General features: G+C 41.7%; 1 long non-coding RNA gene across 1 annotated transcript; it reads right to left on the bottom strand.

Annotated features, from left to right (window-relative positions):
- Positions 1–237: 237 nt before the first annotated feature.
- Positions 238–10,788, bottom strand: LOC116653534. Its single transcript, XR_004307585.1, has 3 exons — positions 10,544–10,788; positions 6,661–6,826; positions 238–1,011 (listed from the first exon to the last, which is right to left on the bottom strand). It is a non-coding gene; the product is annotated as an uncharacterized LOC116653534 (long non-coding RNA).
- Positions 10,789–18,708: the final 7,920 nt, after the last annotated feature.

Here is an 18,708-nt window from a genome sequence, read left to right as displayed (position 1 = left end):
TGTTCTCAAAGCTCCTTTTTCTTTCACCTTTAATAGCCACGAATATAATTTAATATAGAGTAGCTATGTAATAATCTAAGTGGAGGCTGTGACTTGTTCAGCGCAGTGAGGTGATTACGCTTTGGACTGTAAGACTTTTTTAATGTAAATTTATGATTTAATTAAGAGATGTGGAAGGAGGAGAGGGGGAAAAAAAACTCCAGCAAAATGACACAACAGGATATGCACATCCACCCCTCCAAGCAAAGATGATCTGTGTGCATGTCCTGGCACAGACAACCCTTAGCAGTCTGCAGTCCAGCAACCAAAACTAGCACTGAAGACCTGAAAAGCTGCAATCTGGGAGGAGAACAAAAGAGGCTGCGGGATGTGTGGTCTCATAGGGAGAAAGCTGACAGCATACCTGGGGCACTCACACCACAGTGATGTGCCTTAGAATGGAGGTTTTCCATCTGGGTCATCTCTGGCCATTGAGTTGGTAGAGGAAGAAAGATTTCCTGACATTACTTCATAGATCACAAATGGGCAGCTCATTTCTGATTTGGTCAGATTCCTGTGCAGTGAGTTTAACTTAGGGGAGAAAAGAAGTTAATTGTATAGAGGCAGTCTATATTAATGAGTGGTCTGTAATCTCCAGATCCACTCTGCTTTTGGGAAGAGCTCTTCCCCATCCCTTGAGATCCTTTCCCAAGTCCCTGCAAATGGCTCTTTCACCAACAATCGTGCTGATCTCTGTGTGTATACAGAAAGGATTCCATTTCATCAAACATCAATTCTTTCTTCATACAAAGCGCTTTATTGCTATTCTCCATCCTTGGACAGGCAGCTGCTTTTCTTCCTTACTTCCCTAATGGGAAAGTCACCATTCTGTCCTTTGGCATTTATGTGGAAGGCACATAGGGGTTCTCACCTGGAGCCCTCCCCAGGTCCCTTCAATGCTGACTGCAGGTCGTGGGCATCAGAGCACAGGGGATGGCGAAGTGTCACTGCTGTTTCCTCAGTTACATCTGTCTGTAAGATGAGCACAAGTGAGTGTCCGCCTTACATCGCTGCTTAAAGCACTTTCCATGTATCCAACGTGCTGATTCCTGCTCCAGAAGCTGTGACGACTCATTTGAATTCACTTTTTTTCTGCAGTGTATTTCCTACCCGCGGTAGGCGTGCAGAAATGATGACTAAGCTGAAAATTCAGCAGATGTCACTGCAGTTAAAAAATCAAGGGAAAGAAAAAGAAAGTCATTTGAAATCCCAGGCTGATGTGCGTTTGGACAGGGCAGAATCTGAAATGTTTGGATTCTAGTGTATAAAACAGCTCCAGAATATAAATCATGACAAAGCAATTAGATGTGTTTCCAGTATGAAATGCAGTGTGCAGCACAATGAAATTCCGACAAGCTCCATCTGCTTAAGCTATGCTTACTTATAATCTAATTACACAAGGTATCCATGCCTGAGTCATTAACAGCATTATGAATAATGTGATTCATTAGCAGTGGCCTACATGTGCTGTTTGTTTCTTTTTGTCCCTGAGATATATATCAGTTACTTACAAAGATTTATGTTTTGACAGCCTCCATCTGGGTTATTCTAATACAATTTTCCAGGACATATTTGTTCTATTTCAGTGAGTAAGGCATGCTGCAGTCTTTCTCTGAGGTATGGGAACAGCTTTATAAGTGCTGAGACAGATGTGTAGTTCCACAGTGTAGAGCTGCATTTTCCCCAAATGAAATGGCCTTTTTACAACCCCAAGCAATATCCCACTGTGTTCTTGTTGGGTGGGTTTCACTCAATATTTTGACTCTTTTTTTTCCCCCTGAGTTAGGATGGTAGCTCTGCAGATAGGCAGCCATAGGGTTGAGTAAATAAATTGCTTTATTTTTTTTTTTTTATTTTTATTATTATTATTATTATTATTATTATTATTATTATTATTATTATTATTATTATTATTATTATTTTAATAGGCAGTATTGAAAAATAGGAAAAAGAAATCCTTAAAAAGAATTTAAAGCAAAACATTTGGATAAAACCCATGAACAAATTCAGTGTTTTCAAGAAAAGATGTACATAGTTCAAAGCATTTCCTCCCCTGGAATCTTTCTGTTTGTTTCTTTTTGGAGTTACCTCTTCAAGTAATGTAAAAGCAATCACGTTAAAGGCTTTTATAGGACTAGGGCAGCACTTAACTGAATACTGGTGTGGGACAACTGCTATTAAAATCCGGTTATGATGCTGAGGTCTGTTCTCACACAGATGCAACTTACAACGTTCAGAATTCAGTATATGCCAAACTTCATCCAAGTAAACTGTTTTAGTCATTGGTAATAAGGAAACAGATGTTTCCCAGCAAGCGCTGCTGTGTATTTGCACCACATTCTTCTCTTACCAAACCATTTGGCATTTACTCTGCCTGTATTCAGTGGTGGGATGGACGCTGCAGCTGGTGAAGCAGCGGTCTGAACTGATCCAGCTAAGGAGAGTTTTACATCAGCTTTTCCTCTCTATTGCTATTTAGAAACTGGATAATGAACAAACAGTGCATTTTCCAGTGTTATGATGGAATCGTTGCACACAGAGTGCAACCCACACCAGGCAGACATGGGCACTGGTGTTCCCTTCCACCTCTCTTCATGATACTGTGAATGCAGGTTATATATTTTATCCATACATGTCGTACACACTGAACAAACTGTTGCAGCTCATAGTTCTATTATCTTGAAAGCCAATGCTGTCCAATGCAGAAGAGCCCCCATGACACCAACTGGCTGACAACACAGAAAGGAACACGTTGCACAAAGACTGGGTTTTTGGTTTGGCCCTCTCTTCAGGGTGGAAAGAAGATTAAAAGTATTACTTGACAAAGAAGGTGCCAGAGTTGAAACTGGAGAGTTCTGTCTTGCATGTAGAACCCCCTTCTGTTCATGCAGCTGGCGAAGAGGGTGACCCTTAGGGCAGCTTAAATTCAAGTTTCACCTGATCAGATGTAGCAGGTTTCACTCATCATAAGAAAAAATGTTCAAGAATAATGGTCCAAGGAGATAAAGTACTGGTAGCTGATACACTCACAGTCTCTGCTACAAGCATGCTCCATATTCTTCACTCAAGCCATTTTATGTGTGGACAGAACACATGAATAGTCCCATAAAATGTCCCTGAAGTTTCCTGTTTAGAGAAGAGCTATTAGAACTGCAAAAGCTGAATGGATCTCTCAGATCCTCATCAGTCTGCAGTCTCAAGCAATTTCATGCCTATTAATCTTTGGATGTACTTATCAACTTCCAAGGTTCCCAGCCTGTAGCGGAGTCCATCTGGGATCACTGCAAGAGGTGATGATGCTGCTCAATGGCTTCAGATGGATTTTTTTTCCTTTTCTACAAAATCCTGTACATTAGAATTGTTGTGGACTTAAGGAATAAGAAATTAGGTCTGAATTGTCACAAATCATCTATTTAATATGTAAATGCAGCACTGTTTCTCCATAACATTACGCATTTTTACGGTTAGTGCTTGAAATAGGAGGGCCCTATGGGGTAAGAAGAGCAAGTACCTGAGCTTTCTGGGAGCTCACCTGATGGATAGCAGCAATGTGAACCCACACCTCTCAATTACTCTAAGCCAAGTCTGCTGGCCGATCAGATGGTTTTGGTACATTCGCCTAATGAACACAACATCTGCACAGATATTCTTCCAAGAACATTTCATGAGTACGTGCTTTGAGAAGCAATGGAGAGAGTGTAATAAATATGGTAACTAGCAGGTGATGAGGAATCCGATGAAAATAAATTCAACACAACTATGAAGACTAAATGAATGTCTTAGTACATATATAAATCTTCTGCTCTTTATTAAGTCCTGCAAAGATTTATTAAATTTTGTATGGCTTAAGAAATACAAAAGAACTGTAATAAAAAAAAAAAAGAGAGGGGGGACTGCATATAATTCACATTTTAATAATGGTCAAATGGGTTGATTATATCTTTTCTGATATGATGGATATTACAGAGTATTATACAAACTAATGTTTGTGGAAAATTTATGCAACTCAGAGATGTTCAGGTCGTTCAGGCTTACGTTATAAAAGTAAATCATTTCAGAGTTTTTAATGTCTTTGGCATCAAGGTTTCTACTTAAAAGCATATGATTTCAGCTTTTTTTTTTTTTTTTATCAGAATCTCTTGCTTTATGTAGAACATAAATTTAACTTATATGAATGAATTGTTATGAGCAGAGAAAAGTTTTTATTTCTTCCCACACATTGTAAGCATAACTCTGCCATTTTTATTCCCAGAGTGTAAACTAATGGTTGGGACCCATTGTGAGCAATTGGCATCTGATAAGAGATACATGCATGGCCTCCTGAGAAAGGTCGAGGTAGTACACAGAAACTCATGCCATGATGACCACCTCTCCTAAGTCCCTTGAGCCACACAAAAATATGCCTGAATAGCCAAAATAACAGAACAGGAAGGAAAAATGGCTACCTAGCAATAGCTTATCAGATTGGATGAGAGCATTTATCAATCTCATGGTTGCATTTCCTAATTGTTTTATCAGGAAATTTTCTAGTAACAAGAAAATTTACAGGATGACTGCGGGACTTCTAGACAAGCAAGGGCAAATCAACTGATCAACTGAAAGAAGGACAGTGAAGTAGCTGGAAAGTGAAGTTACAGTGTTTGGAACAGCGTTTCCATTGAAAATATAATGCAGAATATCTTTATCCAAGGACACTTGACAAGGGAGCTTAGACTGAAGACTCTGAGGAATCTATTGAAAAGACTTATATTCAAGAACAGCAAAGCCACGGGAGTAAGAATGCTGAGGGTTCTGAAAGAACATAACATAAAGGGGATAATTGGAAATAAAGACGCATCTCTTTGCTTTGGTGAAGCATGATACACAAGAGGACTACAACGCTAAGTTCTTTAAAGAAAGAAGATAAAATACGTTATGGATATTAGCATATTACACTAATATCACGGAATGAATATTGCAGAATGATCTCTGTCCAACACTGATAGCTCTACATAGAGTGGTTGTTTCAACATCTGAGAAAATTCATGAAGTTAAAGATCTACTGAGTTGGAAGGGCTGCCACAACCCAAGTGCAATGCCTTGCATTTGGATCTGTTGAACCTCATGAGGTTCTCCTGGGAGCACGGCTTGTGCCTGCCAAGATCTCTCTGGGTGGTGTCTTGTTTTTTCCCTGTAAGATCTGAACGTCATTTATGTTCCTTTCCTTCCCAGAAAAAAAAGTGTGAAAAACACAAAACCCCAAAGTAGGTCACCACTTCTCTACAATATCGATGCATTTTTCCAAATAAGATTTCTAGATCTGAGTATATTTAGGTACGTGTTTGGCAACTTGTGTAACTACACAATAAAATGCATTGTGTAGTATCTGTGTAAATGCTTAACAGCACTTGTAATATATATCACATATGAAGAAACCAGAGTTGATTTCATAACCTCTCGAGAAATTTCTTCTTTTTTTTTTTTTTTTTGTCACAAAAAGAGATTTTGAAGATGAGTGTCCAGAAAAGATGTCACACACACACAAAAGTATAATGATAACAATATAAGGACAGCTTCTCTGTACGGATGCAAGATTTGGTGCCACTTGAGAGGGAACAGAGTTCATGTAATTAACATATGAACCGCTTGAAGAATGGGATTTATTTTCCCTGCATTTCCTGTGATAGAATGGACTGAGCTTACTTTTTAGTAAATTCATGAACCACTATAAGTAGCAGAACTAAAACTAATGGAAGAGTTTGGATGACACCTGTGTTCTTATTATGAATGCCAACTGCTAATGAAATGAAGACATAGACCATTGTATTGTTATTGCTTATGATCCCATATGAGCCTCAAAAGCCTCTTTTGCTCCATTGTTCTTCCATGCTTTGGCATAATTTACTTTTACAGTTGTCAATATTAATGTTTTTCTGGCCTCTACCCTCCTCCACAGACATTATCTGAGGTCTGCCATGACAGCCAAATGTATTAGCTACATGGATTATCCTCCCTTCTTGATTAAAATCTGATGATTGAAAGTCTTTACCCCAATAGATCTGGACAGGGTGGTTATTCTTTCCCTTCCCTATGGAAGAAAGGAAGCTTCCTAAATGCACAACAGCTTTCCATGCCTTGTCTGACAGCTGAATAACAGCCAGCTCCTGGGGCTCAGCCACTGCTAAGCTCTGGCTGCTGCTGCCGAAATGCATCCCAACCGTCCCAGCATTGTGCTGTGCTGGTGTGCACTCACTGCCAGCCATTGGCTTCCCAGCAGAACCAGGACAGCTGCTTTTAACAATTTGTTCATCAAAACAAAATAAAATGAATCAACCACCATTTTCCACCGGAGGGACAGAAAACCAGCAGTAGCATCATAGGACACCAAAACTCATCATTCCTCTGGTGGAAGGGAGTGGCATGTCTTGAAATTATAGAATCATTCAGGTTGAAAAAGACCGCTAAGATTCCCAAGCCCAATCCCAGCCCACCCCACCATACCCACTGCTCACATCCCTCCGTGCCACATCTCCATGGAACACCTCCAAGGACGGTGACCTACCCCTGGGTCCCTGGGTAGTCTGTGCTCACTGCATCACCACTCTTTCTGAGAAGAAATGTTTCCTAATATTCAACCTGTACCTTCCCTGGCAAACCAAGCTTCATTCCAGCACTGTCCTGTCCTGGATGCTGAATACAAGAATAATATCAAAGAAGCAGGTCTGGTCCACTCCAGGAGCAGTACTCAGCCTATAGAGATGTGGCAGCTTCACTATGTGGTCAGCCACTGGTGGAGGTTCATTATATCCTGTAAAGGCAGAACAGAAACCTGGTCATAATGAAACGCTTTTACTAAGATGAGAAGCTATTTTAGCCTCAGGTTCCTACTTGGCTTCTTTTTAGTTCATAAAAAAAATATATAATAAAACTCATCAGTATTAAGTATTTAAAAGTCAAATATGGAAAGACAAATATTTTGGCTCATGATCATTTTCAGGTTTATATTTTTCTTCACAAGTTTTTGGAAACCGATGCTGCTTTGTTGATATTCTTGGAATGAAAATTCATCCTTTAAAATGAAGCTCTGATGAGCAGCTGTTTTTCTCCGAGGCAGGCAACAGCCTCATGAAGATTCATCCTGGCCTGATGCATGGAAACACTGCAGGACTCAGGTGGAGTTTTCCAACTGTAATGCTGACCATTTTCTCTTTTCTTATCTGTCAAACTTCTTTTTTTTTCCCCCTATTGTTATTCCTGTTGATTGCAAAGAAGGCATTAAAAATCGTTGCAGTCAAGGCTCTTCTCTCCTTATTAATTCATTAGTACCACAACCCGGATTTGTGATCTCAAAAACACCCTCATGGTGACAAACAAGTAACGTCACAAAAAGTGGATGGTAACATTACTGTACGGGCAGGCCGAACACAAATGGAATAGCTTCTGTTTGCCCACAAATATCCTAATAAATAGTAATGAAGGCAAAAGAAACATAGGCAGCTCAAGAGGTGTCTTGCATAATGTATTATTTTTACTCTTCCAAATGTGGCAGTCTTTCTTTTCACATGGGGAAGAAGGTGCTATGCAACATGAGCCTTAATCCTGATGCAAAATTACTATCGTAGAACCATAGAATGGCCTGAGTTGAAAAAGGACCTCAAAGATCATCTAGTTTCAACACGCTGCTATGTACAGAGTCGCTGATATTACTGAAAGGCAGCAAAATGCAATGGTTTCCATCTTGGCTTGTATCCTGTGTGTCCTATTTGTGGGTACACAACTCAGAGTTGTTATCTTCAGGGGTGATGAACCTCAGGAGGTCACTACTTAGCAGACAACACACAGTGGACCCGTACAGACAGAAGCTCTGTTTTGTACTCCATATCCCATAGCCTTGAAGTAGAGTTGTGTTCCTCCTACACTGCCCCTCTAGAGCCCCCTAAACACAATTGGTCACAGTCTTCTCAATCAGTTCCAAGATCTGCTGTGGGGGACCTCCCTGCCTTGCAGATTTAAGTTCTTCTACACCACCGAAATGGAAACCACAAGGTGAGATGAAGCTAATTAAGAGACATCGATTTGCTCTAAAAATCCCGTGGATGAAAATTGTAAAATTTTAAATGAAAATTGATTTTATGGGTTTTTTGGTTCTTTTTTTTTTCTTTCTTTCTTTCTTTTTTTCATTGTCAAAGAGAAAGCAGTAAAAAGAAGAGGATTTTTAAATAGCTTTATGAGCACATAGGAACTTTTTTAGGGGAAAAGCAATAGCTTTCCCAACAGCCAGGAGGATTTGCTCCCAGCCATAGGGTCTGAACTGGAACATTTCCTTCCTAAGTAAAGATGGGGGGACTGAATCCTTTGCTATTAATGTCAGACTTGTTCAAGGATTCAGCTCAGCTCTCCAAAAGGGCTGTTAGAAACAGCTCTATGGCCAAAGGGTGGCACTCTACAGAGGTTTTGTACAAAGAGGTGCAACTAAGTGGGCATGGAAAAATGAGCTTCTGAAGGCCAAGGCAACTCCTGCAGATGGCACTTCTTAAGTAGGTGCCAGCAAAGAAAAGCCATATATTTTTCCTTGAAGAACTGGATGATGCTAATTCACTGGTACTGAGGAAAGATGGTGATGAGTTACTATTGGCAGAAAAAAAGTAACCTACAGTGTTCTGCATGGGGAAATCACTTGTAGGTTGTTTTCACTGCTGTTTCTTTTAACTGTCCTCACATTTTTATTTTCCTAATTATATATTAATATTGTATTCCAGCAATTAATTCTGAAGCATTCATGTCATAGCCTTGAGAAATCAGCAGCTATTGATCTGCAAACTGCTGTCTGCTGATATCCTACCTTTCCAACTTTTGCTTTCCCTCTGGCTGTTTGTAACCAGCTGGTGTCCATGGGTTGGCAGTGGTTTTTCTAGTGCTACTCCACCAAAGCTGGCAAAGGCACAAGCTCCTTCCTCCTCCCCCACCCTAAGACAAACACTGATCTTTCTTATCCCATAACGCCATTATGCCACTAATATCATACATTTGTGCTTTAGATCAGAAGAGAAAGAGCTCCTGCTAGGCTTTGTCCCACTGTAGATCCCTCACTCATTCAGTATGTGGGAGAGGACTGGCTCTTTAAAATAACAAAGGCATATTGTAAGAATAAGACTCCCGATTCATCCAGGATATTGCCAGAGACCTTTCTCTCTTTATAAATCCCATCATATGTGGCCCCCTCTGTAGTTCAATGCGTAGCTTAGCTTGACTTCTCCACTCTCATCCTGTGCTTGTTCCCAAGGACAAGTCATGCATTCCGTCTCCAAGACCTCCCACACTTGAGGAGCAGTTCTGCCCTCCCTCTATGCTGCAGTAATTGCTGCCTCCCCTGAAGGAGGGGTCTCACATTAATTTCTCTGATGAGAATGCCAGTAATTTTTTTAGGCAGTTTTATTCCCTCAGTAATTTTCAGTTCATCAGCTCACTGTTGTGCCTTGACCTAGAGGAAAGCCCTCATTAGTCTGCCTTGCTCCTCTTCTCCCCTTCAACTTGGGACAAGATGGCTGGCATTGTCTTTGTAAAAGACAGGCTCAGAATGCTAATTTCCAAAGAAGGAGACTCTTAAATATTCATTCTGCAATCTCAGTAATTGTGTCTTTCTAAAAGATCAGCACCTTGGAACAAAGATTTTTCTGTAATTGTTTGACACCTGAGGAGCAGCTTGGGGCTAACAACTCCAGCAAGGCAGTGCCTTGCCAGCACTACTCTTCAGTTTTGGATGGGAGCATATCTCTAAGTTTATGATGAAGCAGTTCTGTACCTTTTAAACTGGTAGTTGTGACAGCACTTTTGCTATAAGAATAGCCTCAGCTGCTGGCCAACTGTCAATAAAGACTTCTGGCTCTCTGAATTACTTTTCCTTTAATGAACATATCATGCTTCAATCTGTCACCCACTAACTATGTTGCAACATTTTTATGGTGTACTAAGTCTAGAAATATCTACTTTTTCCAGGGTAAAAAAAATAAAAAAATAAAGGAGAAATCAGAAATAAACATGATTATTAACTTCTGGCATGGACATAGAAGAAACCTCTTCTTCTCAATCCCATTTGTTCTTTAAGCAAGGAATTCTGTGACACCAATCAGAATTACACGAGGCACAGCGCTGGAGAGCAAACCTATGGGTTAAAGAGAACCTTGTGGCTTTGGGCAGCTCACCAGCTGGTGCTGGTCCTTAGTCTATGCAACTCAACCAAATCCTTCACTGTCCAGGCTTTGTTCGTTATATGGTTCCTGACTGCCTTAACAGCGCCTCTGACTGTAGGAAAGAAATGATCAGCTGTTCTTCCATCAGATGCAACAAATCAGGCTACAGCAAAAACAGCCAAAGTATTTAGGAATATAAAAAAAGGCAGTTAGCGCAGAGAACTCATTAAACATCTCGCTTTCTATTATGACACGCATCCCTGTCTTTATATCAGATTATTCAGAGCGTTTATGATAACAGCATTATTGACTCTAGATGATCATCACGTACTCACAGAGATGATAAAACGAAATGCTTCAGAAAAAAAGGCAAAAAGAAATGCAGGATTCATCCACAGTGTTGTAACCGTAACTATATCAGCATCATCTGGAGGATGAATCTGAGAACTGAGACCATGAAAGAAAGCTTCATCTAATGCCTGAATCGTGACCACTGTCAGAGAGGTGTTTGGTAACCAACACGACTTTGTTTCGTTGATCCTTTTCTTTCATTTTGGTTGTTTCTAAACTTCCAGCTCCTGTAGAAGAAATAGAAACAGGCAAAATCAAAACTTGGAATTGCTTATTGATACTTCTGCATGAAATATCTTTAAGACTCAGCACAACTTTGGCTTGTATTTTGGGAATCTGGGGGATGTGCTGCTTGCCTCTGACACCCCTTGAAAGGGGTGGCACTGCACAGTGCAGCTCCTTGATGCTGTGAGCAGAAGTCCCTGCCTCCGTTACAGCCTCAGTGCCTTTCTTCAGGCATCCCCACAGAGCCAGCCTGAAGGGGAAGCTCCATTTCCTGCTGCCTGCAGGCAGCATGGGGAAAAGGCTAAGAGAGGCACCCTGGCACTTTGCTTTATCCTTATAAATCAGGAGAGAATTAGACTGCAAAGGAAAGCAAACACAGCTCTGCCTAATCTAGATGCTTTTGTAAATCTATGAGCTTCTGCCAAGCCCCTTAGGATTCCCATTTGCTGTGGCAGCTAGAAGCCTAACGTCTTTGAGGAACAGGGTTTAAATTTCCTGCTCATTGGCAATGATTGTGTTTACCTCCACCACTTTCCGCCAACATTTTTTGCTGCCTAAGGTGCCAAGTCTTCAGAGTGAGAATCCCACTCAGTGGATGTGGTCTGTGTTGATCATAAGTCTCAAAGCAGCTGTGGTACATCTCATCCTAAGGAACACATCTAAGACAGATGGAAAGACTGTTTTTCTGCAGAAGCTTCTTTTTTGTTCTGGTGAGTGTGGTGGGAAACAACTTGTAAACTACGTTCCTTGAAGTCTAGCAAGATGTATCCCACTATTTGCTCTCAAAAAAAAAAAAATCAACATGGATTAATAATTCCACCTTGGCCTCCCTGGAACCGCGGAGAGTTCAACCTCAATCTCCTTTAGAGGAAATAGGATGTGGGTGCAGTGGGCTTGAATTACAACTGGGACACAATGAGCAGATGCACAGTCCCACCAGCACCACACAAACCCTTGTAAGTAAGGAAGTAAATGTTGTCATTTCTGATTACAAATGATTTGTCCAGGATCTGTCCCCACTAGTGGCCTCCCCTTGTACACGGGGATAGGAAAATCAGAAGCTCTTCAAGCCTTATAGGGTGTAATTAGAACCATAGAGTCATAGAATAGAATCACAGAATCACTGAGGTTGGAAAAGACCTACAAGATCATCCCATCCAACCATCCACCTATCAGCAACAGTTCTCACTAAACCACATCCCTTAACACAGTGTCTAAATGTTTCTTGAACATCTCCAGTGTTGGTGACTCCACCACCTCCCTGGGCAGCCCATTCCACTGCCCGACTACTCAATTCCTTCATAACGGTAACTAAGATGTGGTATTGGGTACCCACAGAAGCTACTGCGCAGTGTTGAAAGTCACCATGGGGAGCACACAGTGGAAAGCAGGGACACAGATGTGTAACAGGAACCTACAGATTCATTGGATTTATTTGCTTTGTTTCAGACCAATCCCTGTTGTGTCCTGGGGCCCTTTGCCAGCACTGCCATGTGATTCAGCCCCAGTGCCCCTTCCAGAGCCAGTGATAACACTGAGATAGCAGCTGTAGATGGCATTCTGTGCTGGCTTTACACAAGTAGTAGTGCAAAACCACACACCTATCAATTATGTATTACATGAGACATACAGCACAGTATTTCAGCACACACCACCTGCCTGGTGCAGGTGTATTTATAGCAAAAAGGTTGTTCCGGCACTGAAGTGCTTTCAAGCTCAGTAGTTATGACAGAAGCTGAGAGAAAAGAAGAATTATTACACCCATTATTCCCTTTTAGAATTGAAGACTAAATAGACCAAATAACATGCCAGGCACTCAGCAATAAGGCTCAAATCCTTCTGTCATTTACAGCCCCCAAATGGGAGGCTGCCAGATCCTCCTTTGAAACCAGTCCATTTGCAGACCGAGATTTGCTGTTTATTCCAAGCACACATTTTGCCCAATATTTCTTTCTCTGCAATGTTGGAAAGCAGACCTCAGAAAGTGCCCCGTCAGCACATGGGTAATGAAGGGCATGTCTTTTGCTGACTCCTGTTAGCAGGGTCCCTGGGTGCCATTTCGGTTACAGGCAGTTCAGCGAGCAGGGATGCTTTGCTTTTTTCCTTTTGATTCGGTTTCTTTATATCTTTTTTACCCTTTTTTGCAGTGTTTCATAGTCCAAAGCACCTGATTAATTCAGCACTGTCTGCATAGCTCTCAGGCAGCTGTATGATTAGCCTCTCAATGCATTTTAAGCTGTGACGTGCTGAACTGCTGTGGTCTTCCATATATTTTTTTATTACTGTGAGAGGCGAGTACCCATTTAATAAGGACGGTCTCCATTAATCCTATGATCTCACAATGGTTCCAACACTTCCTTCAATATAAGAAAACAACACACACACCTTTACACCTTGGAGTTTCAGTAATCAAATTGTTTCTGCCTTACCCTACCTTTATGCAGAGGCATGATTCGGTTTATCTCACACATCACAGCCCCGCTCCTCTTATCGTGTATCAGCCACAGGTACTTCAGTCAGTCAAGAGGAGAGGGAAGACTGAGCTGCTAAACAGGGTAAAAGACAAGTAGTGACCCATCAGCAGATGTTTACAAATGGAGATGCTCCTTCATGTCAATCAGACAGAAGAAGGAACCAAGGAGGAACAGAGCAAGAATAGAGCCATGCCAATGTGCTCCATAAAGACTTGCATTAATGAGAGAACACAGAGGGGATATTAATAATGTTAATATCTATACACTGTTTCACTCTCAACTCCAAAACACTGCGGTGGGAGGACTGAAGGCTGGACCTCTCTGGATGGCGTTGAACAATGCCCTTGCATTGGGTTTAATTACGGGTCAGATCTCAGACAAAATATTGGCCACATCTGAAGCTCAGTGCAATGCAGTGATGTGAATCCTTCATGTTTTCAGGCTAGAAGAAAAGCACATAACAAAGAACACATGAATTCTCAGAAGTCTTGAAAAGCAATAAACCTCAAATCCCATACAGGCTGCAAGAAATCCATGACACAGCTGACAGCTTCCCTGGAAACTGGTTTTAGAATCCAGCATCTCCTGCAAGAGAGGTGTTTGCTGAGAGGCCATTAGGAAAGATGGGGAAAAAAACACAGCTTACTACAAAGCTTTCAAATGAGGATGAATGTGTTTATCAGTGGTCAGTGATGAACCTTTGATGTTCTTTGGAGGAGCAGAGATCTCATGAATAAAACATAATCACCGTGCAGGGCCCTGATCTGGAATCTTCATTAATATGATGCATTTTGCATTTGTATCAAGGCATGACAAACCTGCTTATTCCAAAACAGAAAATTAATTTTACATCCAGTTTCTAGGGCTACTCTGTTCACAGCCTCGCTCATACCAAAACCATTTGATTAGAGTAAGTGACGTGACTCAAGAAAGATATAAAGCATTCATAAAGTGCACGTAGAGAAACAATGAGTAAAGATAGGACACATTTCATAGCTGGGAGATGTACAGTTTGAGATTTTATAAAGGCTTATATATTATTTGTAACGTGTTAGTGTTGTGAGATTCAAGTCATATTTGCATTGTGCTTGGCCCTGCACACCCACAAGTGAAGGTGGAAATGACCTGAATAAGCTCTCATTCATTTTTGCTTTGCTCTCTTCCAGCTTTCGCTCTCCTCTTGTAGTTTCTTGTCTCTAAAGAATGCTTAAGCAGCCCTCTGGCTGCAAACCAGGAACAGCAGAAGAGCTGAGCCCTTCAGTGACTCCTCTTTGGCCATTCACTTGAATCCTCATGGGATGCAATACTCCAAGTGTTTGACCTGTAAGTTGCCTTTAAGAAGTTCCAAGTGCACATCTGTAGATGCTACAGGTCAGCTTCAGTATATATAATACATGATCTCTTTTGTGCTTGGAATTCCTCTTGATTTACTCTGATCCTGCTTTGCATCTCATAATGTTAGAAATTGGTCTTTATTATTGGTAATTCCCCCGACAGTGTTGAGTTGACTCTTATTGCTGCTAACAGCCCAATGTGTAACATGTTAATGGTCCATGGCTTTGCCTTAGGAAGGCCGACTAACGAACCGGCTGTTTATGGCTGGTAATGATTGATTTGTCAGTGATTATATTGCTTAATTCAACAGCAGCATGAATCAAAGATGACACTTCTTCCTTTTTAGACTGTCAGTTAGGCTTTAGTGCTCTTCACGGTAATGAGTGTTGAAGGGTGTTTATTGTGATGGCCTTTCTCCACATCCCTTTCCTAAAGCACTGCCATAAACTATTTTTTAGTGTACGTAGCTATGGAAATAAGCAGCTAATGGCTGAATTGCTTAGAGAAGGAGAAAGCCCCACATAATAACCTCACCATGATAGCCAGCTTGGATGTGGTGTTGCTCATTCTTGGAGTTCAGCCATAGAGCCAGGTCCAATGTGATGCCACATGTCAGCTGAGCCAGAATAGCTACACATATGTGTGTGCATTTAGCCTGCAACAAAAACACTAATTCAATCTCGCTGAGGATGCAGAGAAGTAAGCTTAAACAAGTCAAGTGACTCCGCAGTGAAAGGTGCATCCTTGAGCACCTCCCAAGGCTCAGCTGTTGTGCTTTGATACACCCAGCCTCAATAATTCAATCAGGATCCCTAGAAGCCACTTATGTGAAAGCTGCTTTACACAGATTTGGCAACAATTTTGGAACCATTGAAGAGGTAGAAATTATAGGTTTGAGCAGTTTAACTGTCTTTATGATCACTACATGTTCACGTAGTTGTAAAGGGATCCCAGTGTCACATCAGATCCCAGAGCCAAGATAAACTCTATAGTAGCCTGCTCTTTACAAGGGTAGATAATGGCAGGACAAGGGAAATGGTTTTAAGCTAAAGGAGGGAAGATTTAGGTTGGATGTCAGGGGGAAGTTCTTTAATGTGAGAACGGTGAGGTGCTGAAACAGCTGCCCAGAGAGGCTGTGGATGCCCCGTCCATCCCTGGAGGTGTTCAAGGCCAGGTTGGATGGGGCCCTGGGCAGCCTGGGCTGGTATCAATGTGGAGGTTGGTGGTCCTGCCTGCGGCAGGGAGGCAGGAGCTTCATGATCCTTGAGGTCCTTTCCAACCCAAGCCATTCTATGATTCTATGATTCTGTGAGCCTGTGTATTAACCAGTGAAAGCCATTTCTCCAAAATGCCCATTTCAAAACTGTATGTTCCCCATGCACATTCACTTTCCCAGCAGGAGAGGGTGACCCTGTTGCCCAGATCAGGTGAGGACACTGGCACAGCTCCCTCATGACGCTCCTCTGCAGGTAAAGGAAAGGAGAGGTAGTGGGGATGGCCCTACCCAAGAGATGCAGCTGAGGCACTTCTCCTACAGCCCTTGGTGTTGTATGGAGACAGCACTGCAGGACATCCTCACTACATGCCTGGTGGTGCAGACAGCCAGGAGCCTTCTGGAGGGCAATGCACAAGGGCAAAAGAAGAGGACAGGCATGGTGCTGGTAAACTTCCCTTTGCTGCTTTCCAAGGGCTTTGCCTTCAGAATGGCATGACCCAATCTCAGAACCAAACATCATCAATTTTTCTCCCCGTGACTGTAGGCAAAGTGAAACAGTTCATTTGCATCTCTCTTTCACACACACATACACACACACGCACACACTCACAAAATGCCATTTCTTTCCAATGCAGGTATATAAAAGATGCTGCCATCTATATCTCATCAAAATTCGAATTGGAAAATTTCTTTGCTGAGATCTACAAAAAGCTTCTTTTTTTTTTCTCAGTATTGTACAAGCTCAGATATACAGCTGGAAGTTCTGTTCACCAAAATAGAGACCGTAACATTACCATTTCACTAAGATAGATTCAGTGATTTCTTTTCTCTGCCGTCTCCAGACATATAATTGCATGATGATTAATAGTACAGTAAAAAAGACACATTCTTCATTCCCAGGGTAGCATAACCACTAGTGCTTTAAATGCAAAAAAATGACAGAAAATAAAAATGCATCAGCTGTTATTACTTAACAGACCAATTTAACTGAAATGTTCACAAATTAGTCTGGATAGAGCTGCTCTGGAGACGGTCTGTCTATGAAATAAACCAACTTCTAATACTTTCTTTGCTGAAAATCCCGTTGTTCCTGCTTCACAGACTTCCCGATTTGGTGCCACATCATGTAATAACTTGCAAGAAAAGAAGTCAGTTTGGAACAGTCTTTTAGCAGTGATGTTATGTTGACCAGTGCTATCGACACAACCACGGAAATCTACTTTCTGTACAAATACTCATGGAAGTGAACTATTACATTTCCCTGCCATTGCTTTGTTCTTCTTTCAGCAACACATGCCATAGAAAACAAAGATACACATTCAGAAACCTCAGAGGTATCTGATGAGTTCACCCTTCATTCCAACCCATCTTCCAAACAAATATGACCGTAAAGAACCCAAAAACTCACTACTTCTTACACCTGAAGTTGTGTCACTCACCTGGTGAACACAGCCCTTTGTCTTAAAGAATGAGCTTACTGTTCTGTATAAATATATACTCATATACAAAATACACTACTTTTCATAATATACAATAATAGTAGAAATGCTGGGGATGGATTGATACGAGCTAATGAAATGGTGTGGTCAAACCACAAAACAGGGATTTTTCTTTCCTGTTTGCTATTAAGATTGCCTAAATTCAGAGAGTTTCTGCAAGAACACAATTTCAAGCTGCTTTATAAAACTCATTAGAATTATGGATGGAAACAAATACCTCATTTACAGCTGTGCGTTTTGGATTGATACGGAGAGGGATTTGGACAGGGAGAGTGTTCAGGTGCTTCTTTAATGAGCTGTAAGCAAGCACGCACAATGCCCAGGCTGAGTATGCCAGGAGAAAAATGATAGCAGACGTGTGCAGTGGCAAAGTCCCATCTTGTTTTCTGCTCCACTATCAACTACATTTACTTTACAGTGACATTGCCTGCAGCAACTTTTAAAATTCTCCTCTGCTCTCCCCTCACCCAAACTTACACTCTCACAGTGCTGCAGCTCAGCTCAGTTTGGCACTGAAGTGAATAACTTCAGCCGGGGAGCCACAGCAATACCTAAAGAAAAAAGGGTTGTTTTGAGGCCACCCCTCCTTTCATCAGAGTTAGTGTCCTCACCTGGATTACTTTGAATTATTTTGGGGGGCATTTGTACCAACTTCAATCTGAAGTAGAGGGAGGATCCTGTGTCCCATTTAAGCCATTTTAGTTTCAGAGAAGCCCACCCAACCTGCCCGCCACAAGTCCTACCTTTCTCCTGAAGCTTGAAAGGCAGAGAAGGAAGGCTGAAAGTGAAGCTGTGCATGAGCAGGAGTGAAAGGAGTGAGAAAACAAAATGCTGTATGCTGGAGACATGAACCAGAGGGACCAGCAAAGGGAGAATGAAAGCTGGGGAGACAGAGAGAGGAGAGAGGAAGAAAATCATCAGGAAGGTAAGCTAGGGAGAGCGTAACCAGGAGCAGAGCAAATCTGTTCTGGCAGCAAGAGCAAATCATGGCATGAAAATAGACCAGACAAAAATATATGGCAATTTCAAAGAAAAGGATGAGGAAGGCCTAGATGATTTGCCTGCTCTTATTTCAAAGGATGATAAGTCAAAAGCACGAAGTCCAGATCATGTGGCCATGGCACCTTGGATCCATGATACATTTTTGTTCTAGACAGGGTCCTAGAGGCACTAATATGCCTTAATGGCCGTAACCAGCTCAGCTGAAGCCTTCACCACCAATGGCCCAGAAGTCTATTTCAGCCCAGGGCCATCAGTCCCTTCCTGAGATGTGCTGGAGGAGATTCAGGCTCTCCAGTTTAACCAGAGCCATTGCTGTTCCCATGCTTTTGGACAATGCTGCTCCAGACCCTGGCCTACAGATTCACTTCCCCGCTTGATGTTGGTCCTTCCCCACCACC

Source organism: Coturnix japonica, chromosome 5 (assembly GCF_001577835.2).
Source record: "Coturnix japonica isolate 7356 chromosome 5, Coturnix japonica 2.1, whole genome shotgun sequence".
Taxonomy (NCBI): domain Eukaryota; kingdom Metazoa; phylum Chordata; class Aves; order Galliformes; family Phasianidae; genus Coturnix; species Coturnix japonica.
This window is presented reverse-complemented; position numbering and strand designations above follow the sequence as displayed.